Source organism: Monomorium pharaonis, chromosome 9, assembly GCF_013373865.1.
Source record: "Monomorium pharaonis isolate MP-MQ-018 chromosome 9, ASM1337386v2, whole genome shotgun sequence".
Classification (NCBI taxonomy): domain Eukaryota; kingdom Metazoa; phylum Arthropoda; class Insecta; order Hymenoptera; family Formicidae; genus Monomorium; species Monomorium pharaonis.
The window spans coordinates 12100182-12123657 of NC_050475.1; the positions used below are offsets into that span (position 1 = coordinate 12100182).

The 23476-nt window shown below is 40.6% G+C and overlaps 1 long non-coding RNA gene across 1 annotated transcript; it reads left to right on the forward strand.

The window, feature by feature from the left end:
• The first annotated feature begins 4014 nt into the window (after nucleotides 1-4014).
• On the forward strand, nucleotides 4015-5408 carry LOC118647322. The gene is made up of 2 exons (XR_004964631.1): nucleotides 4015-4708; nucleotides 4785-5408. It is a non-coding gene; the product is annotated as an uncharacterized LOC118647322 (long non-coding RNA).
• Nucleotides 5409-23476: the final 18068 nt, after the last annotated feature.

The following is a 23476-nucleotide window of genomic DNA, read 5'->3' on the forward strand; positions in this document are numbered from 1 at the left end:
CAAAGCTCTCCTGGAGGAAATGCGGCTGTTGCGAGAGGGCCAGGCGCGGAGGGAGGAGGAGCAGACACGTCAGCAGCGGGAGTTTCTTGAGACTCTGCGGCAGCTACAGTTTCCCCGCGACACACAGCTAAGTCCCACCAATAATATTCGACCGGGGACGCGAGTGTCGCGTCACGCTTAACCGGAGTGAATGTGGACGTGAGCAGGGATACGCGGGCGTCTGTGGGTCTCAAATTGAAGCCGAATACTTTCGACGGCTCGGCTCCGTTGCGGGAATTCCTCACGCAATTTTCATTAATTGCCGGCGCGAACCGTTGGGGAGAAGCAGAGAAAGCCGTGGCTTTAGCTTCTTGTTTGCGAAGAAAAGCGCGTTCGCTTTTGGATTCCTGCGCGGTGAATGAAGGATCTATTTCTTTCGAGGAGTTAAAATCAAAGTTAGAGTTGCGTTTCGGTGAAAGCGAGCTCGCTCAAAATTATTATATGCTCTTCACAAATCGTAGGTTGTGTCCGGGGAAGGATTACGTGGCGTTGGGCGCGGATCTCGAGCGTCTCTCGCAAAAAGCGTATCCCGAATGCTCGAAGGAGGTACGCGATAAAATCGGGAGCGTCCTAGATGCGCACAGTAATAAACGGACACAGCAAGCTGAGTGAAACGGACACAGTAACAAACGGACACAGACCAAATGCGCACAGAGCGAAACGGACACAGTGCGAAACGGACACAGACCAAATGCGCACGGACCAAATGCACACGGACCAAATGCGCACACTGCACATGCGCACACTGCACGTGCGCACGGACCAAATGCAATCCATGTACATTGCAAGCAGAGTAAAGTCCACATAGGTTAGCGACTTGGACGGGGTGGGTGCGGGAGGGGGGCCGAAGGCCCCCCTTGCACCCCCCCCGTGTGTGTGTGTGTGTGTGTGTGTGCGTGCAAAGCATTCACTGCATTACATGGGTTTGCGACTTTCCGTGTATGCATTTGGTCTGTGCGCATGTGCAGTGTGCGCATTTGGTCTGTGTCCGTTTCGCTCTGTGCGCATTTGGTCTGTATCCGTTTGTTACTGTGTCCGTTTGTTACTGTGTCCGTTTATTACTGTGTCCGTTTGGTCTGTGTCCGTTTGTTACTGTGTCCGTTTCACTCAGCTTGCTGTGTCCGTTTATTACTGTGCGCATCTGGGACTCACTCAACGGGACGCTCCCGCTCAAAGTACTATATCGCGGATAATAAGAGAAGTTTGTGCAGCATTAATAAATGTCTTGAAAGATTAATTTCTTCGAATGCCTACATCTGCAGAAAAGTGGAATGTTATTGCAGAAGATTTTGGACAGAGATGGAATTTTTATAATTGTATTGGTGCGATAGATGGCCCTCCCCGTATTTTTTCCAAACCTAACCCAAACACTTTTGACTCTCTGCCTACACATGGGGTTACGGTAACGTAAATCTAAAGTCGCAAACCCTTGTGGTAAAGTACAGGCGTGGACGTTTCGCTTTGTAAGCAGGGAAGGATGGACTTCGCTACGCGTGAAAGTTGCAAAATCATGTGATTCCTTACGGAAAAAACACTCTAATTTTAAGAATTTACACTCAAAATTGAGTGTTAATACTCGATTTTGAGAGTTTACTCAGGTGTACAAATTCAGGTGTATACGCTCAAATCTTGAGTATTTACACTAAAGATTGAGTGTTTATACTCGAACATTGAGTGTGTACACGCACCGGCAGAAATGGTGTCCCGCGACGTTCAGCGCTCGGCGATCACCCACACACGCGAAGCGCCGTACGTGTTACTGGGCGCGCGGAGGAGCCGAGGAGATGGGAGAGGAGCGAAAAAAGTGGGGATCGCGCCGGTGTTGCATCCTTCACCAACGTCGCACGTTGAAGAAGGATAGAGCTAAGATGAGTGAGAAGACGTGATACCGACTCGATGGTGTCCCAATATCCGTTTCACTCGCACTCGATACTAATATCGTCTCTCGCTCGCCAATACCATATTAATTATGTTAAATGTTAGATGAACAAAAAATTAACTTACAATCTATCTTACAAACTACAATTAACTTACAAACTATCAACATTAAATAAATCTAAATGTTAAAATAAAATTTTTATTATCTTTTAAAATTATTATTTACACAATTTTGCACACACTTACTTACAATACAAGAAATTAATCTTATACTCTAAATTTGTAAATGGATAAGAAACTCTTATAGTGAGTCTGAAAATTATCCGTAACGATGGTTATAATTTCACACAAAAATTTGTTACGGGATGAAAAAGAAGCATTATTACGCAATCATAAGTGAATCAATAATTAATTGGGATAAACGTTAATTTTTTTCTTTCTATGTATAACATAATTAATATTTCAATAAAAATTTGTGTTTTTTTAAATTAAATTTTATCACTTTACATAATATAAAGTAATGAATGACATGCTAATAGAATAAATGTCGACGCTTCGTGCACTCGGATAGCCGTCTCTCAAAGAAAAAGGAAAGCACGACGCATCGGTATTGGCGAGCGAGAGACGATATTAGTATCGAGTGCGAGTGAAACGGATATTGGGACACCATCGAGTCGGTATCACGTCTTCTCACTCATCTTAGCTCTATCCTTCTTCAACGTGCGACGTTAGTGAAGGATGCAACACCGGCGCGATCCCCACTTTTTTCGCTCCTCTCCCATCTCCCCGGCTCCTCCGTGCGCCCAGTAACACGTACGGCGCTTTGCGTGTGTGGGTGATCGCCGCGCGCTGAACGTCGCGGGACACCATTTCTGCCGGTGCGTGTACACCCAATGATTGAGTGTTCATACTAAAGTTTGGGTTTAAATACTGAATATTAAAAAATATACTTTCAACACTTGGGTATGACACTCAATAAATGAGTGTATACTTCCAACATAAAATGTGAACACTGAAACGTTGGGGATGTACTCAATATATATCAGTTGAAGGTATACACTTAATATTGAGTGTGCACTGTCAAACATTGGATTAGGAAATATTGAATAAAAACAAAAGCAAAAAAAGCAAGTTTAACCGAGATTAAAATTAATCTGCATTGGTAAAAATGGGCATAAGACGAATATCTAAAATAAACATTCAATTAGACTATTCTGGCTTAATTAGAGTAAGCTGGCTTTGAGTATTATTATAATTTGAGTATTACTTTCAACTTGGATGTTTGTCATCTAATGAGGAGTGTTAATTTTAGTGTTATTCTTAAATTTAGGATTAACACTGAAATTAACACTTGATTAGATGACAAACATCTAAGTTGAGAGTAACACTCTAACTAAAAGTAAATTAAAGAGCGAACATCCAAGATGAACGTTTACACTGAATTTAGTGTTTACCCCTTGTCCCAAATTATACTCAATTTGAGTATTTTTTTAAATGTCATTTGTAGCGTTTTCATCGTAAGGGATGTACTCTTATACTGAATAATTATGTGTCGTATTTATGAAACTTTTTTTGTTAATAACTTTTTAACGAATGACGAGCGACGGCTAAAATCTTTCGAAGGTCACTCAGGAAGGTGACCTTGATAACATATGTCAAGGTTAAGGTCATCGAACTGTCTCCCCTGAACTGAATGCTTACCAAATTATTTTATTATTATAATATCTGTTATTTAAAAATTAAATTGTTTTAACAAAATTTTATGTTTTATATTTATATTTTACATTTATATTTTATTTTATTTTATTTATTATATGTGCTAGGTAGCAAACACGAATCAGTTTGACGTCAAATTTTAGTCATATGGTACGAATGACGTCTAATGACCAAAATGCGACCGTGCCATTTAAATGATGGTATAATAATGTTATTTAATGACATTTTTATGACATAATATTTTGGTCCTATTTCTCGCCGTCAATCTGTGACGTTATTATGACATCATAATTTGATCCTGCTTCTTGGTTAACAAATAAAATATTTTTTATTTTACGTTTTTATTTCTTAATTTATATAAATGTAATCAAAGTATCCATAACATATATAAACAAAAATTTCGAAAAAATATTAATCATTATTAAAACATTTTGATTAATAAACAACATTAATAATAATAATTAATATAATATTTTATATAATTGTAACCGTGAATTCTGTGTAGCGGTGAGCTACAGATAGCCGCGGGATTCAGGGTTCGAGCGGTGGGCGTCTATGAGTGAAAAGACAACGGATGTGCTCTTAACTATCTTATATTTATTCAATAACGTGCATAAGCCTAATCTAATATGTTGCTCTGTTCTAATACATACAACGATGCCTCGAAATGCGAGGAGAATCGAATGTTGGCAACGTATCGCGGCGCGCGTGCGCGCGTGGTATCCCAGTGCTCGAATTGGCTGCGGCACGTTGATCGGCGGCAGCGGTCGGTCTCGACCACTGATCTCATTAAAGTGGATATGGCATAGGACAAAATAAGTGTGACCAATTGAAGATTGTAGTCTCTGTACACAATATGGCGGTGTATACGAATACGAACACAGTTTACTGTGACGATGATACGAAATTCCACGTGTAATTAATTATCTATAGACGTAGATGTGTAGCAGTTTTATCCAAAATATTACTTTTTTTATAATAGAAATAGTAAAATAGTAAAATAGTGAGATTCCAAAATTAAAAAATGTGTTTATTGTGGAAAAGGAAGTGAAAATAAACAACGAACGTTTCATAGGTGAGTAAGGTTAAGTCTGAAAAGTTTAATAATAATATATTTAATATATAATGTATTAATCAAATGTTTTGTACAGATTCCCAAACAAGGAAAAATATTCACAATTATTTGAAAAATGGATTAAAATATGAACCTGGATTCAAATATGTACCTCATAAGTACATAAGGATTTGTTGAATATACATTTTTATTATGTTACTTTAAATTACAAATTTAAGTTTTAAGTGATATGTTTGTTTTAAATTCATATATTTTATGTTATAAAATATATTTATAATGTAACATTATTGTCATTATGTTTAAATAGCACAGCATGTGACTTGCAAAGTTTAATAAAGCACGCAAAATAACATTTTTCTATTACTACTTTTCTATTACTATTTTCTAAAAAATGCGATAAAAAAATTATCTTATTTTCTTCTATGCTGTGCATGTATATAGTGCATGTATATACATTTTATTATGTACATTATAATATTTATACTTAAATATTAAATAAATCTATGCTAATCTATGTCTAATAGTTACTTTTTTTACAAGCTGCAAGTATGGATTACTACAACACAATTAAGGACACGAGGACAAAATAAGCTATAACAATACCCTTTAAACTTATTTATAAGTTTAGTAGTAGTAGTATTATTTATTAGTAAAATTATTTAACAAGATGGTCATAAATAAAAATTTACGATTTTTAGACACCTGCAAAATTTTATTTTTTAATCTTTTATTTATCCTCTTATTTAATAAAATATTTATATATTTTGACTCAATTTATACATAAAAATGTTATATATTACCAAATATTTTTTTAAATATTACAAAATATTTGTTATAAAGTCACTTACAAATGTCACTTACAATTATAAAAAAATACATAATATTAAATGTTATATGTATGATATAAAACAATATTATAAAAATTCAAATAAACACATTCCAGATTAATATTTTAGAACATTTCAAATTACTAAACATATACATTTTAATATATTTTGTAAATTAATTAATTTTTTAATTCATTTTTACTGGTTACATTATAATCATATTTTATATTTTTACAATATATCTTATTTAACACATATATTTTGTGTTAGTCATTCAAATTTTCCGCCAAAAGCGTGTACGCTGACTACAACTTTAATGGCTTCCGGTATTCTATTGGTCACACTTCTTTACCTCAGATTATTAGGGTATGCCATATCCACTTTAATGAGATCAGTGGTCTCGACATATACGGTACTCGCGATGACGCAGTTGCGACTGCGCGGTGCGAGGCGACGCTCGTGTCGGTCGCGGCGTTACAGTCGCAGCTGCGCGGTGCGGCTCTGCGCTCACGTTGGTTGCATCGGCGTTACAATCGTGGTGCTCGGATTGGTCGCGGCGGTGCGCGGCTGCGCGGTGCTCGCGGCGCGGCGAGCGACGGAGCGCGTGTCCCCGCGGAGTCAGCTGTTTGCGGTCGATCAGCTGTTCTGTACGCGGTCAACGATCATCCCGCGGCGCTTATTGTCCCCTCAATCCGGGGTCCCCAGCAGTGGTGCGTGACCATTCATTCCGTGGTCGGGACGAGGAATGTGTTGGTGGTGTCGTCGCTCAGTCTGCGACTCGGGAAGACACTCAATACATGTGTAGGATTTGCATGTTAGGTTCGGTGTTCAGTTCGCACTCTAGGTACGATCAACTCACTCCGCTAATCGAGAAGATCTGCCTTCTCTTGATCGGTAGAGAGCTTTTATACCTTCCACTTGGTGACGAGAGGGGCAGAGAAACAAGGAGCGGGGACCCCACACGAGATAGAGGGTAATGGCCTAATGTGTTTTTACCCGGCTCATTCTGGTTGTGGATAACATAATTCTCGTTACATAATTAATACTATCAATATTTTAGAATTATCCTAGACAGAACACAATATTTATGTAAATAAAAAATAAAGATTTGTATAAGTAATATTTTGTAAATATTTATAAATATTTCATAAATATTTTTATAATATTTATGATAAATCTTTCATGGGTGACCGCAGAAGTTAGGCAATGCCAGATGTGACTATAGTGTGGTATGGGTAACGATGCTGTTGAGAAACAACGTAAATTTATTCTTTTTACATTATAATTATGTTACTTCAATATTTTCACAATGCAAGTGCTGCATATATAGGATATGTATCCAAAATATTTTCTAAAACGTCAAAATAATGGCAGCTTTTACTACCTGGTATAGTCATAAAAATGACGTTAAAATATTGTCCTTACTGTGACCTTAACGGTCTATGACATGAAACTGTCATTTTAACGTTATTAAGACGTCAATTAGTGACGTCAATAATAGTCAGAAAATGACCAAAATTTGACGTCAAAATGACTTGTGTTTGCTATCTGGGCGTATTATTATTTATCCATAATAACTATTAATATAACTGTTAATTACTATTTATCCATATTTTTATAGGTGATCCAGTATATTTAATGGTAAATGATATTCGAAAATTAACGGGTCGCATGAACTTATCAAAATTATTAAAAGGCGTTCAAATTCCTCAAAAAAAAAAAAAAAATATCGGAAACTTCACCTGAAGTAATTAAATTTTTATTTTAACGTTAATATATTTAATTTATATAATGATATTATGTATAACTTAATTTATTATAACATATTTTACAGATAGAGAAGAAACGAAATTCAATATAAGACAAAATCTAAACAATATGACAATTTAAAAAGTTTTAAAGTTAATATTATTGTATTATTATAATATGGATAAGTTAATACGTTATTACTACGTTATTAATACGTTAATACGTTAATATTATTGTTTACAAATTATTAAATTTAATTAAAATAATACAATAAGTTAAAATATACGCAAGAAATTTAATAATTTTCATTCACAAAAATTCATCAAATACAAGTAACTTAACTTTGTATATTAAAAAATTAAATAAAAAATAAAAACATTTTACGGATTATACAGATTTGTGTGCAAAAAAGTTTGTTCCGCTACACAGAACGGAGATAAAATATTGCAATAGGAATGACTGTTAGAGACGTGTTGAGAAAATAGAATAAATTATCTGGTAATAGATATTTCCACTGAGCGTTTTTGCTTTTAAAAAATAAACTATGTATTGATACTGAGAATTAGTATAAAACGGAGACATAACATACTTACATAAAAAATAGTGTTTAATCATATATATTTATTTACACACACACACACACACACACACACACACACACACACACACACACACACACACACACACACACACACACACACACACACACGTACCCTTATGTATGTAAGAAAATAAGTTTACATAAACTTGTGTATGAAAATTCTTTATTGAATAATTATAAACGTCCAAAGATTTTTGTCAATTTATAAAATATATTCAAAAATTCTTATAAATTATTTAAAAAAGAAAGAAAATGTAGACAATTTAATAATTGAAATAAAATTATTTTATAAATATAAGTATTAAATATAGTATTATAAAATAAATAAGGGTAAACACAGACAATAATTATAAAATTCTCATAAAAACCAAACAAATCCAGAAATCTTTTTTTTCTTTTAAACATCCAGAGAAAAATTTTCCTCTAAAAATTTAACTTTATAACCATATATACAATTTTAAAATCATTCATATTTCACGATTTTTTTTTCTATACAAACTATACAATTATATCTATCATTCACTATATATACTATTATATCTATTATTCATAATCTATCATTCACTGCTGTCACTTGCAAGCTGTCATTACATTACATTTATCTTATGCAACACGAAGTAAGCGCAACGAGAGAACCAATCAGCATCACGGAAAAGAGGCAACAATATTTTTGAGACTTTCGAGTATCAATGACCATCTTTATTTTAAGATAGGAAAAAAACTTGATACTCTTATTTTATAGTATCATATCTAAATTGTTTTGTATTATAAAAACTGGTTAAAGAATAGCAAAAATTTTACTCCTATAAAAATATTTGTTCTTATAATTGGCGCAAAATATTTAGATATCATTATTTTTAGAGAAGTTAATTTGTATTACTTATGTTGAATTTGACACACTTAGTATATATTACTTAGGTTGAACCATCCAAAGTATGTATTACTTAAGTTGAATTTGATCAAAAGTTTTATCTTGGATTTGTGAGTTTTTGTCTTTAAAGGAAAATATAACTTAGGTTGAATTTGATCAAAAGTATTGAATTTTGTGATTTTTTTTCCTTAAAATGTACCACACACTTGGCGCGCTTTTTTTACCTTTTTAAAAAGGTAATTTTGTTTAGATATCATGCATTTTATAATGTTAAATATATTTTTTATAGACATATATGTATATTTTCGCAAAAAACACTACTTCTATTATTTGTATTCTAATCAAAATAAAGTTTCTCCGTCTTTGTGTTGTTACGTCCGGGTGAACAATTCACGCCGTCCGTCACGATCGTACGAAGCGTCGCGCCGCGAAACGAGTTGCTATAGCAACCAAGCGCTGGCAGACTCGCGCGCTCTCGCTACCGGGGCCCGGTGTATCACGCGCTACGAGCATGCGGTCCGTCCCATTGGCGCGCATGCATTAACTAATAATGCTAATTACTAATGAACCGCATTAGTTATCGCAAAACTTCCAAAAGGGGAGTGATCTTTCCCTGGCTTCCTTGTGAGACGGCTCTGGCCTACTAATAATAATTGAATAATTTAACTAATTAAATTAATTTATTAATAACTTATCAGACAGGGAGTAAGCCTATGCTCTCGTGCGCGCCGGTGCATTTGTACTCACGCGGGACCACTTGGCGCGAAGTAGCAAGGGCCGAGCACCCTTATTTAATTAATAAATAATGTTAATAGATTTCGAACACGAGGAGGAGCACGTGATATCTCCGTGGCGGCGAAATCTCCTATCCTCAAAACCGTTATGAAAAACACAAATAAGGAATGCGGGTGATAAAAAGGCGCTAGCGCGAGTGCAAAATGTGAATACTGGGATAAAGATCCCAACGACACTTATAAAATCTTATACAATAATTAAGGAATTAAAAAATAGGTGACAGGCAATAAATGATTTATTGCCTCTCTTTCCTAGCTATTCACTCCCAAACGCCCTTACTTACGAATATATAAACGGCGATTTTCGGGCGAAATTCGAGATTTTGCCATTTTGTCTCGCGCCGAAAGGCTGTAAGACTTACTCCATACCGGTCTTGAACTTAGATTATTTCTGATATTTCACTTTTGAACTTAGACTATTTTCAATAATTCAGATTTGGACTTAGAATATTTTCGCTTATTTTTCGGTTTGAACTTAGAATATTTTCTGCATTTGAACTTATAAATTTGTCGAAGTACGAACTTAGAATATTTTCGAGTGTACCGACTTAGAATATTTGCAATTCGAACTTAGATTATTTTCTCGAATCTGAACTTCGAATATTTTTCGAAATTCAAACTCAGCAATTTTCTCGATTTTTGAACATAGATATTTTTCGGAGACTCGGGCTTAGAATTTTTTTTACGAATTCAAGGTGGCAAACTTCCTCTTTACAATATTAATTTGAGTTCTTTTTTATTATTTTATTCTAGAATCGGAACGAGCGACCGTCGCGAGCGTTCCGCGTGCGCATTTACTTTTCAAAACGAAACCAACAATTGTAAAAGGTGCGAGTTCTCATTAGTTAAATAATTTTTCTTTCTCTTTATTAGAGCCGAAACAGTGATATTTTACTTGAGTTATTTTTTTCTTTTCTTCCCTTTTCTTCTTCTTCGCGTCGCGGATCTGCGTGTGGCTAACATAACCGATGGTGGTTCAATCTCTTTTATCTTCCTTCACAGACGGTGTGGAAGCTGAACCAGAGCGCAGCGTTTCCGCCAGGACTGCGACAGCCTCCGTCCCCCGCTGAGCGAGCGCTCTGCAGCGTTCTCTCGCAGCACACGGGAGGATTGTGTTCTCTGTTTCTCTCTCTCTCTCTCTCTCTCTCTCTCTCTCTCTCTCTCTCTCTCTCTCTCTCTCTCTCTCTCTCTCTCTTTCTCTCTCTCTCTCTCCCTCTTTCTCTCTGTCGCTACCCATCCTGCGGGAGACGGACAAGCCAACGGTGCGGGAAGGTGTGCGCTGTGTAGCATTCATCCTTCGCCGTCAACTGCCCTTACGAACACTATCAGGTTTAACGTAGGCGCGGGGATCGGCGCGCTTTTAAGCGTTCCGCCATTACTGACAGCATCGAAGCGGACACCAACGGTGCCGCTACAAATCAGGCGCCTCCACGTGTATGGTGACAGGTATACGTCTCTCGCTCCTGCCGACCCACGCCTTTAGGCGATCCAGCGTTCAAAAAAATAGCGATAATTGTCGCGCGAAGCACCGTCACGGACCCGATTGCACACTGACCCGATTGCAAACGGACCCGATTGCACACGGATCCGATTGCACACCGACTCGATTGCACACGGACTCGATTGCACACGGACCCGATTGCGCACCGACCCGATTGCACACGGACTCGATTGCACACGATACGATTCCGCAGATAGTACATGGGTTAGCAACTTGGACGGGGTGGGTGCGGGAGGGGAGCGAAGCCTTCGTGTGTGTGTGTGTGTGTGTGTGTGTGTGTGTGTGTGTGTGTGTGTGTGTGTGTGTGTGTGTGTGTGTGTGCGTGCGTGCGTGCGTGCGTGCGTGCGCGCGCACAAAGCATTTTTCGCACCACATGGGTTTGCGACTATAAAATATGTATAAGAAAGAAAAATATAATAAATATTTTGTACGTATTTTTATGTCTGAGTTTGCCAGGTATAAAAAAATTATTATAAATATTTATAAAAATATTAAAAATAAATATTTTTGCTATTATAATCCAAAAATATAAAAAAGGGAAATACCGCACACAAGGTATTAACAATTGGTCCTTCGAGCCGGATTCACCCGGTAACATAACCAAAAGGCACGCCACGTGGAATATCACTAAGCACAACGGAAGGCACATCCAACGAGAACGAATCGCCTCAGTACGCTAATTAAAAAATATACAAGCGATCGACATCTCAAATAACCATACAATCGTAAGCGTGTGGAATAAATATTGGTAAATGGTATCTATTCCAAGGTAATATTCATCTCAGTTTTACGTCGCATAAAAAAAAAATATATATATATATATATGTGTGTACCTCTTCTCATCTCTCCTTTTGCTCTCGTCATATCTTTGCATCATTGCCTAGTTAATATAAAATCTTGAACACACATATGCTTGTCTCATAGCTCCTTGCTCTCGTGAAAACTAATACATTTAGTTTATTAATTATTCCATTCGCTAGTAGCATACTCCCATTTGCCCAAAATGGCAGAGCAAATCATAGTCAAGAAAAGAAGCCATATCAAGACCAGATTCTGACTAGAGATTTATTACTTTCCTAAACGAGTGTGACCATAACGAAGAAAAAAGGCAAGAAACAGCAGCTCGACTATAGAGAGGCAATATGGAAAGATTTCGACGACGTACAAACCGAGCTGGAAAATCGCAATGAAACTGAATGTGAGAGCAGAGAACGTTATTCCTTTGAAAATAAGTTTTACCAGGCCGTTACTAGAGCCAGAAATATTGTTTTTACAATGCAAGCAAACGTACCTCAGCAAGAACAGCAAGCTCAAGTTGCAAATCAACCGATCAATATAATTCAGTCGGACAGAATGCGTTTACCCACCATCGACATTCCTAAATTCGATGGCACTTGGGAAAAATGGCTACCATTTCGCGATACCTTCACTTCCATGGTACACGACAATGCAACGCTTGCTGCTATTGACAAACTACATTATTTGAGATGGGCTTTGGTAGGTGACGCCTACAAACTCATCGAGTCAGAAGTAGCAAATTCAAGTTATTAAATTGCTTGGGACATTATTAATAAAAGATACAAAGATAATAAGACGATCGTTCAATACCATGTCCAAGCATTAATCAATTTTCCGTGCATTGCAAAGGAATCACATTCTTCTCTCAGACAGTTAGTCGACACGACTCAACAACATTTACGTACACTAAAGCGATTGGAACAACCAACAGATACTTGGGACACGTTGCTCATTCAATTGCTTATTCCGAAGTTGGATAGTAATACGAGACATGAGTGGGAATCCAAAAGAGCGAACAAAGAGACACTTCCCACCATGGACGAATTCATAACATTTATGGAAACAAGATGTTTCCTTCTTGGAAGCTTTAACATGCACTAATTCGTTAAGTATATCAAAAAATGTGCAGAGTCATTCGAAGCAGCAGACAACCAAGCAACTTGGTCAAGTGTAAGCTCATGCTGCTGCGGAAGACTCAGCTTGTCCAATTTGTCAAAACACGCATAGAATTTTCGAATGCTTAATATTTCGTGACATGTCAGTGAAGGCTCGCCTCAAAAAAGTCAAGAGATGTAGATTGTGTTACAATTGCTTGAGGTCATTTCACGGTAAAAATTGCACGCGTGGATCATGCAGGAAATGCCACAAGCAACATAACACATTGTTGCATCTAGACCAGTGCTCGGAATTAGTTGCACATTTCGCCTCGATTCCTGAGGCACCGCCTGCTATGCCCCCACTACCGCTGTAGGCTCGACGGCCGAGCCGCCGATTGCGCGCTTGGCCTTGTATTTCAGGAGCGTTCTACGATAGATATGCTTGATCCATTCGCGTGATTAAAAAATTCTCTTGCGCTGTAAATAATTTTTTTTATTTTTACAGACAATTAAAGTTATTAATATTATTTTTACGTTTATAAACATATTTGTATATACATATAATGAGTATAATATAACACAATGTAATAATTGCAATTTTGTCAATAGCTTTCCACATCACCCAGGAGGAAAAATAATATTAATAACTTTAATTGTCTGTAAAAATAAAAAAAATTATTCACAGCGCAAGAGAATTTTTTAATCACGCGAATGGATCAGGCATATCTATCGTAGAACGCTCCTGAGACACAAGGCCAAGCGCGCGATCGGCGGCTCGGCCGTCGAGCCTAGAGCGGTAGTGGGGGTATAGCAGGCGGTGCCTCAGGAATCAAGGCGAAATGTGCAACTAATTCCGAGCACTGATCTAGACAAAACTGATGATTCGAATGACACTTTATCAAAAACTCAAAGCGACAGCGACCAATCGTTCCGAGCTCCGCAGAAGCTAACTATAACAGCGTAGCTAATAAGGACAATACGCAAGGCATAAGCAATTCTCTGTCTTCTGTCACACCCGAGGTGCCTTCTTGCGCGTCTTGTTGTCGATAGCCATAGTTCGCATACGCGATCAATTCGGAAAATTACACGATTGCAGAGCTTTATTAGATTCGGGATCACAACCAAATTTTATATCGCGGGAGCTGAGCAGGCGCCTAGCCCTACCTCAACAAGGTGCAGACACGAAGATAAACGGAATCAACGGAATCAATGCCATAGCCACTTCACAAAGCGAGGCAACTGCCACAATCTATTCAAGATTCAACAAGTACCAAGAGACTCTCTCGTTTCTAATTGTGGACAAGGTCACCAATGCAATACCGGGAACACACATAGATGTAGACTCCTTCCAAATCCCGTCCAACATTAAATTGGCGGATCCGACCTTCCACCTGCCTGGCAAGGTAGACTTAGTCTTAGGCTCAGACATTTTCTGGAAATTATTGTATGTCGAGCAAATACATTCAGGCAAGTCAAAACCCATTTTTCAAAAAACAAAGCTGGGATGGGTGGTGTCAGGCACTGCTAACATCTCCACTCACCCCAGACCCGCAGCACAATGTTATCTCGTCCAACAAACAATACAAAATCAATTAGAAAGGTTCTGGCATTTCGAGGAAGTGCCTGCTAAACAATATTTGAGCTCGGAAGAGCAAAAATGTGAAGACCATTTTGAACAAACTCATTCGAGACAAAAGGATGGAAGATTTGCCGTGCAACTTCCCCTGAAGGACAACTACACACAGTTGGGCAACTCATACGATGGCGTCAAACGCAGGCTACTTGCCATAGAAAGGAGGCTGGCTAAGCAACCCGAGCTGAAGCGGCACTACGATTCTTTCATGCAAGAATATTTAGATCTGGAGCATATGAAACACATCACAAATCTCTTCGATAAACCTCCAGAAGAGGAACATAGCAGTACAACATACTATCTGCCACAACATGCAGTTCTCAACGCCGAAAGCGAGACCACGCGCTTACGAGTTGTTTTTGACGCATCCTTGAAGACAAGCTCAGGTCTGTCTCTCAATGACGTGCAGTTGATAGGCCCCACAATTTAACAGGATCTGTTCAGTATCCTAATGTGTTTTCGTCAATACATATATGCGGTTGCAGCTGACATCTCCAAAATGTACCGCCAAGTTAAGGTGCACCTAGACCAGTGTAAATTACAACGGATTTTATGGAGATATTCGACACAAAGGATGATATACAGACATACGAACTGTAAATCATCACCTACGGCAAAGCTTGTTCAGCTTTCCTGGCCATTCGCTCCCTTCATCAAGCAGCAAGAGATCTACAGCATCACTTTCCAAAGGCCGCCGAAGTCACCACACGTGATTTTTACGTAGATGACCTACTAATAGGTGATAACGACGTTAACGATCTTCTGCGATTGGAGAAAGAGATTACCTCAGTGCTTCAATCGGCTAAGTTTGAACTTCATAAGTGGAAGTCAAACCATCACGCCCTAATGGACATGAGCGAAAACAGGGCAGTCGTGCAATTAAGTGAGGGCACAAAGATCCTTGGTCAATTGTGGGATATTCAGCAAGACACATTTCGCTACACAACAGGATCATCAGATCAGTCGCGCAAACCAACGAAAAGACATGTCCTGTCCTGCATTTCTCAAATATTCGACCCGCTTGGCCTCTTGGGACCCGTTATTGTCAGGGCTAAATTGATCATGCTGCAGTTATAGCAACTGTAACTGAACTGGAACGAGTCATTACCCATCCAACTCCATACGCAATGGAGCAGATGGTATACCAAGGTCTCACGACTCAATAATTTACAAATTCCACGACGCATTCTATGTAAACAACCTACACACATAGAGCTACATGGGTTCTGTTACGCCTCTGAGCACGCATATGGTGCCTGTATTTATATTAGGAGCACCGATTCGACATAGTGTCATTACGTCGCATTGCTCTGCGCGAAATCGCGGGTGGCTCCACTAAAAACGGTAAGCTTACCGAAGTTGGAGCTTTGTGGCGCACTATTATTATCCCAATTATATCAACGAGTAACGGAATCTCTGAACATAACACTTGGCAATGTCCATTTTTGGTGTGATTCAACTATAACGCTATCGTGGATAGCACGAGAACCAAGCAGGTGATTTATCTTTGTTGCAAATCGCACAGCTGAGATGAAAAAATTATCAGCGGATGGACAATGGCATCATATTCGGTCGGAGTTAAACCCAGCTGATGTACTCTCACGAGGTGTAGATCCAGACGAAATTCAAGGCTGCAATTTGTGGTGGAATGGACGGGAGCGGTGCACTTGCGCACGGTTCAAATGGCCACGGTGCATTTGCACACTGTGCATTTGGACACAAAAGAAATTTTATTAAAAATGTACACCAGTTATATGCACACGTAAAATTGACTCCCGGATATTTGCACACGAAAAAATGTCTACCGTTCACTTGGACACGTAAAAGTTGCACATCATTCATTTGCACACCGCTCACTTGCACACCATTCACTTGCACACCGTTCACTTGCCCACTCATTTGCATACCAAGAAATGCGCACCGATCATTTGCACACGGAAAGATGCACACCGATCATTTGCACACGGAAAGATGCACACCGATCATTTGCACACGGAAAGATGCACACTGTTTATTTGGACACGGTGCTTTTGGACACCGTTTATTTGCACGCCGCTCAGTTGCACACCGTTCAATTGCACACCGTTTAATTGCACAACGTTTAATCAAACGCATATTAAATATTCATACATTATGGCTGCGTTTGCAATGTGTACATGGGTTAGCGACTTGGACGGGGTGGGTGCGGGAGGGGGCCGAAGGTATCCCTTGTACCATCCCCCCCCCGTGTGTGTGTGTGTGTGTAAAGCATTCACTGCACCACATGGGTTTGTGACTTAAATGGTGTGCAATTGAACGGTGTGCAACTGAGCGGTGTGCAAATAAACGGTGTCCAAAAGCATCGTGTCCAAATGAACGGTGTGCATATGATCGGTGTGCATCTTTCCGTGTGCAAATGATCAGTGCGCATCTTTTCGTGTGAAAATGATCAGGGCGCACCTTTTCGTGTGCAAATGATCAGTGCGCATCTTTTTGTGTGCAAATAATTGGTGTGCATCTTTCCGTGTGCAAATAATCGGTGCGCATTTTTTGGTGTAAATGAGTGGTGGGCAAGTGAACGGTGTGGAAGTAAATGGTGTACAAGTAAGCGGTGTGCAAATGAATGGTGTGCAACTTTTACGTGTCCAAGTAAACGGTGGTTATTTTTTCGTGTGCAAATATTCAGTAGTCAAATTTTACGTGTGTATATAACTGGTGTACATTTTTATTAAAATTTCTTTTGTGTCCAAATGCACAGTGTGCAAATGCACCGTGTCCAAATGCACCGTGTCCATTTGAACCGTGTCCAAGTGAGTGCCACCCGGAATGGACTCGCCTTTCTGCGAGAAGATTACAGTAAAATACTAGACAACTCTCCAAGGTTATTGCAGATTGAAGAACTCCCCGAGATAAAGAAAAAGGTAACTGATTGCGGCATCAGAAGACAAATTGCACATCATAAATAAATTCTCCTCCTTAACAAGGCTCAAGCGCACGATTGCTTATTGCCTATGTTTTATATATAATACCAAAAAACTGAAGGTAAGTTAAAAGGACCCTTGCAAGTGGAGGAATTCGATCGCAGTCTACAAGCTCTCCTAGCAATGGCTCAGAAAGAAGAGTGTGCAGAAGAAATCCGCCAGCTCTCACAAAATTTAAAGATATCATCCAAGAGCAAGATATTATCTCTTCACCCTTTTTTAGACGTAAATTGTCTTTTGCGAGTTGGAGGACGATTACAAGAATCTCAATTGGATTATGACCAGAAACATCCCATTATCCTGCCAAAAAATCACCACCTCACTCGTTTGATCATCATGTCAGAGCACCTAAAACATCTATACGCAGGAATTCAATTACTGTTGGCAATAATACGCACACGATATTGGCCAATAGCAGGAAAGAACACTCTAAGAAAATCTTGCACAAATGCGTTGTCTTTTGTAGGGCCCGCCCAGCTCCCGTCGAGCAATTAATGAGTAACCTGCCTGCATCGCGCGTCTTACCTTTGTCTCCGTTCTCCCAAACGGGAGTAGACTATGCAGGACCCTTCTATATTAAAATTAGTCGCAACAAGACGGGCAAGGACTATCTATGCGTCTTCGTGTGCTTTTCAACTAAAGTCGTCCATTTAAAAATTGTATACCGATCTGAGCACTTGAGCATTTTTGAACGCCTTAAAAAGATTTATAGCACGACGGGGCAAGTGTCATAGTCTATACTCTGACAATGGTACAAACTTTGTGGCAGCAAACAACTTTCTAAGGGAAATGTACCAACTAGTTCCAACAAACAATGCAAAAATTTGTGATTATTTAGCGGAACAATCTATTAAGTGAAAGTTTCTTCTCCCCAATCACCCCACATGTGGGAATCGGTGGTCAAAGCATGCAAAAATCGCTTGACAAAGGTCATCGGTTTAACCTCACTAAACTTCGAAGAATTAACCACCGTAGCGACACAAGTAGAGGCTCTCTTGAACTCGCGGCCGTTGACACCTATATCAACGGATCCTACTGATTTTAATGCACTCCGAGTCATTTCTTGATTGGCCGTCCACTTGTTTCTATAAGTGAAAGTGACCTTACCGATGTTAATATTAACCGTCTAAGCTGATATTTTTTTACAACTTTTAGAGCAAATTAGACAGAATTTCTGGAAACGGTGGTCAGTTGAATATTTGACTCAACTCCAGCAACGAAACAAGTGGAAGGAAGTTTGAGAACCGATAAAGAGGGGAACCATGGTCGTCTTACGAGACCAGAATATTCCTCCCATGAACTGGCGTCTAGAGAGAGTAATTAACGTACATAAGGACAAGGACAGTTTGGTTAGAGTCGTAGATGTGAAAACGAGCACCGGAATCTACCAGAGACTTCTAACTAAGCTTTGTATTCTGCCTATCGAAGCGTGAAGCGTTTTGAAAGTTTTGAAAGCACGAGCTTTCAAAGTCAGCCGCATTGTTAAATATAAATTTAATCTTCAAGTTTATATTGTTTTATATTTTTAGCTGTAGCGTTTATTTCAATATAACGTCAGACAGTGTTTGTTTTCGCATTGCACTACCGCCGATACTGACGATGATCGATACGATCGCCCCGCGAACGCGAACTTATCCAATATTCCGTGGTCGGTGCAACCGCGTCATCAAGCACGAACGCGAAACATGAAAGTGCCGGGATGCGCGCCGAATGGCGAGCCGGGTGCGATGGTGTTGGAATTTAATTCCGATAAGTTAATTCGAAATGATGTTAGAACTTCTATTGATGAACACTTTATTAATCAAGTTGATCGAATGCGTTACAATTCTCCGGGTAGAGCAGCGCAATGATAAGAACAAGATATGGCTAGAGCCGATCCCGGAGCGCGCGGAGTAATTGTTCGCACGTCGGGTGACCTTGAAAGATGCACACACCTTTTAAACTTTAATTTGAGACAGCTCTCATCCGACTCGCTTGCCGTGTTCACCTCTTCTGTCACCTCTTCTGATTAACGCTCGCCAGTATTCCCTTAGCTCGGGACAATCAAGCGATTTTCGGGAACCAATTGGGTAGCGAAACGTCATAACGTATAACTAAATTTTCGAGCGGCTCGGAAAGATTCACGCGCGGTAAGCATGCCTTTGAAATTTGTGTATTTGCTTCGCATCACGACGCGAAATCATGCTCCAATTTTGGTTTGAATTTGGTCACGACAGATGGCGTGATCGGCTTGAATACAAGCTGCTGCGTTCGAGTTTGAACTTTCTTTGCGGAATCCGCGACAATGTTCAAACTGCACGCGTCAGGCTTGCTATATCGTCGCATACTTAGAGTAGTAAATGGGGACCCGAGGAGCCACTAGCGCGCTCCCAGCCACACTAGAATAGTCATAACTAGCCCCTATATATATATATGGCGGAGAGAGAACGCACGTAAGGCCTTTCTCGAGCATGTAACAACGAGTCGTATCTCAACGAATAAAGATATATAAGCAAACCTGAAGAACTCAATAATTATTCAGCCCATTAACTGGGAAAAGGGAAACGCCGCACACAAGGTATTAACAATATGTATGTATGTATATAAATTTAAGCATGTATGTGTGTACAGTCCGACTGAGAGGGTCGGTCTGGGGCTCCTCCTCGCCGAGCCGAGGGGGACGCGACTTTGTTTTACTTATTTTCTTTTTTTTGTTTTCGTGATACCGTATTAGGATATTTAGGATTTAGGGCGCCGAGTGAGGGCTCATTTTTTATTGTACAAAGAACGGAGGAGAAGCAGCCGTCGGGGGAATAGTATTGCGAGCAACCGACAGTAGGCGAGGTGCCCCGCCAAAAGTTTCCCCGCCGAGCCGTGCGTCGAGCCCCGCTGCTTGTTACCCTAAGCCGCAAAGATACCGTTGCCGCAAGTAAACCGTGGCAGCCAGGATACCGCATGGCGACATAAAAGATTTTTGGAAGGAATCACGCCGAGGGCACGCCACCGGGCTGCAGACCGGGGGGAGCGACCGTCAAACTGTCAACCGCCCACCACGCAGATCGGTTCGGCCACGGCATGGCCAGCCGGGCCAACCGAAAATGGCAGAGCTAGAGCACTCTCATCGGCGGAAGTCGTCACGCGCGGACCACGAGGCAATTGGAGAAGCGATGCGGCGCAGCATGGAATCGAGGCGTGCGGATCGACCGAAAATCGAAGCACGCGCATGCGCGGCGGCTTGAGCCGGCCGGCGCAAGACCGGGGCTCCTTACTGTTTGGCAAGCCGTGTCAGCATACGTGTCGACTAGGACGAGCCCCAGGATACCGATAGTTACCGTTAAGGGCTTCGAAGACCAGGACACCGTTCACTTTGTAAGGCCATCACTCGGCAGCCATCGATACGTAAGGTTCGGATAAGGCGGTCAGCCCTCGTGCGGGACCAGATACCGGATACCGTTTTTAATTGTGATAGTGGGCATCCGAAATCCGATACCGTGGTGTTATTATTTTAATGTAGAATAACTCGAAGCAAAGAGTAGAGTTTTGTGGCCGCACGAGGGCTCGGACCGACCGGCCCCAAATATTTGATAGCGTGAGTACGTCGCTCTCGGACTACGCCGGTGCCGACAGACATAGTTATATTAGAATCATTGTTATTGCGAATTGTTTCCGCAATTGGTAATTTTGTTTCTGTTCGAGCGGAGAGCCTCGCCGGCCTTCCGCCTCGTATTATCAATTCTATAGTTTCCGCATTTTTGTGTCTATAATTCGTTTCCCTCTTTATCAAAGTTATATCCGTGAATTAATTGTGAAGACTCTTTGAGTAAAGCTCATTGTTGCATTGTTACCGTTCTCACTATTACTACAGAAATACAACATAACTCTTTAATTGTTTAACAAGTTGAGTACCGAATCCTTCTACGACCTGCCTCGATCCGACATCTCCACACTTTCCGTCTCAATAAGAACCACGCCACTCTACTGTCTAGAGTAAAAGAGCTACCGGCACTTGTAACGCTTTCTAGTTGGTTACCGCATTATCGTTAATTATTGTGTGGCGCGAGAAGTCGCGCCTGGCGCCCAAAAATTTAGAGTATTGGGAAGTTACCATTTCTGCACGTTACCACTATCGTGTCGAGAGCAGTCTCGCCCGATATTTGGGGGATACCGTATACAAGTTACCGCTATCGTATCGAGAGCAATCTCGGTCGATATTAGGGGATATCGTATGCAAGTTACCGTTATCGCTTTGAGAGCAATCTCACTCGATATTGGGGGATACCGTATGTAAGTTACCGATACCGTATCGAGAGCATTCTCGAGGAATATTGAAGATACCGTTCTCGTAAACTATCGCACCCAACTAAGAAGGCGTTACTCGTTACCGTCTATACAGAGATTCCCGTTTAATTGGGCGTAGCCCCCTCGGACCTGGTGTTCCCAGGGGAAAGCAACGTCGCAATACATACATATATATATATATATATATATATATATATATGTGTGTGTGTGTGTGTGTGTGTGTGTGTGTGTGTTTGTGTATATATTGTAACCGTGCTCACGAGCAACGGCCAACTTCGCCTCCGTCCCTGCTCGCGGCCCTGAGCTGCCCGGGTGTCGGGGCGACTGCCTCCGCGAAATTTTCCACTGCAATGCTTAGTTGGGCGCCAGGTACGTTAAGCGTACCACTCTGTGTGCACCAAATCGCTAATGAACGGTACGGTAACAGAATCGCGGGAAAAACGAGCGCACGCTACGGGCGACCGGGGCGTTAGCGGCGGGAGTATCCCGTTTGGACACGTAACGATTGGACACCGCTCGATTGGACACGCACGATTGGACACGCACGATTGGACACCGCACGATTGGACACCGCACGATTGGACACCGCACGATTGGACACCGCATTATTGGACACTGCACGATTGGACACCGCACGATTGGACACCGCATTATTGGACACCGCACGATTGGACACCGCATTATTGGACACCGCATTATTGGACACCGCATTATTGGACACCGCATTATTGGACACCGCATTATTGGACACCGTACAATTGGACACACACACACATTTACGTGTGTGTATGCAGATTTCTAATACAGTTTGCATGGGTTAGCGACTTGGACGGGGTGGGTGCGGGAGGGGGGGCCGAAGGCCCCCCTTGCACCCCCCCGTGTGTGTGTGTGTGTGTGTGTGTGTGCGTGCGAGCATTTTCTGCACCACATAGGTTTGAAACTTTCCACGCAAAACGAGATGCTCCTAAAAATACGTATATAGATATTTAAAATTCAATTTTTTTTCTGGCAAATCGAAGCTTTTTTCTGCCAGATATTTCTAAGCTTAGATAATCTGTCATATGATATATAAATGTTATTCACTAGAAGACTGCGGTGTCCAATAATGCGGTGTCCAATCGTGCTGTGTCCAATCGTGCGGTGTCCAATAATGCGGTGTCCAATAATGCGGTGTCCAATCGTGCGGTGTCCAATAATGCGGTGTCCAATCGTGCGGTGTCCAATAATGCGGTGTCCAATCGTGTGGTGTCCAATCGTGCGGTGTCCAATCGAGCCGTGTCCAATCGTGCGTGTCCAATCGTGCGTGTCCAATCGAGCGGTGTCCAATCGTTACGTGTCCAAAAGGAGGTTACCCGTTAGCGGCTCCGATATCCAGCTGCTCAACCCTAAAATGGCAGAGGGGGAGGTTCTGCGCGGACGGATGGAATCGGGAAGGCGAGAGAATTATTGAAGCGACATAAATTTAACAATAAAATTAACAAATATATTTAACAGTAAGTAGTACAGGATTAGACGGCTCTATGTGGCGGCAATGGTGACCTGCGCGCGTTACAAGCTGACGATCGCCTGACATTACCTGTCGCGAATACGGGATAATCAATGAACGGATGATGTGACGTACGCGGGAATTCTCCGACGGGTCTACGCTTTTTATCCGGC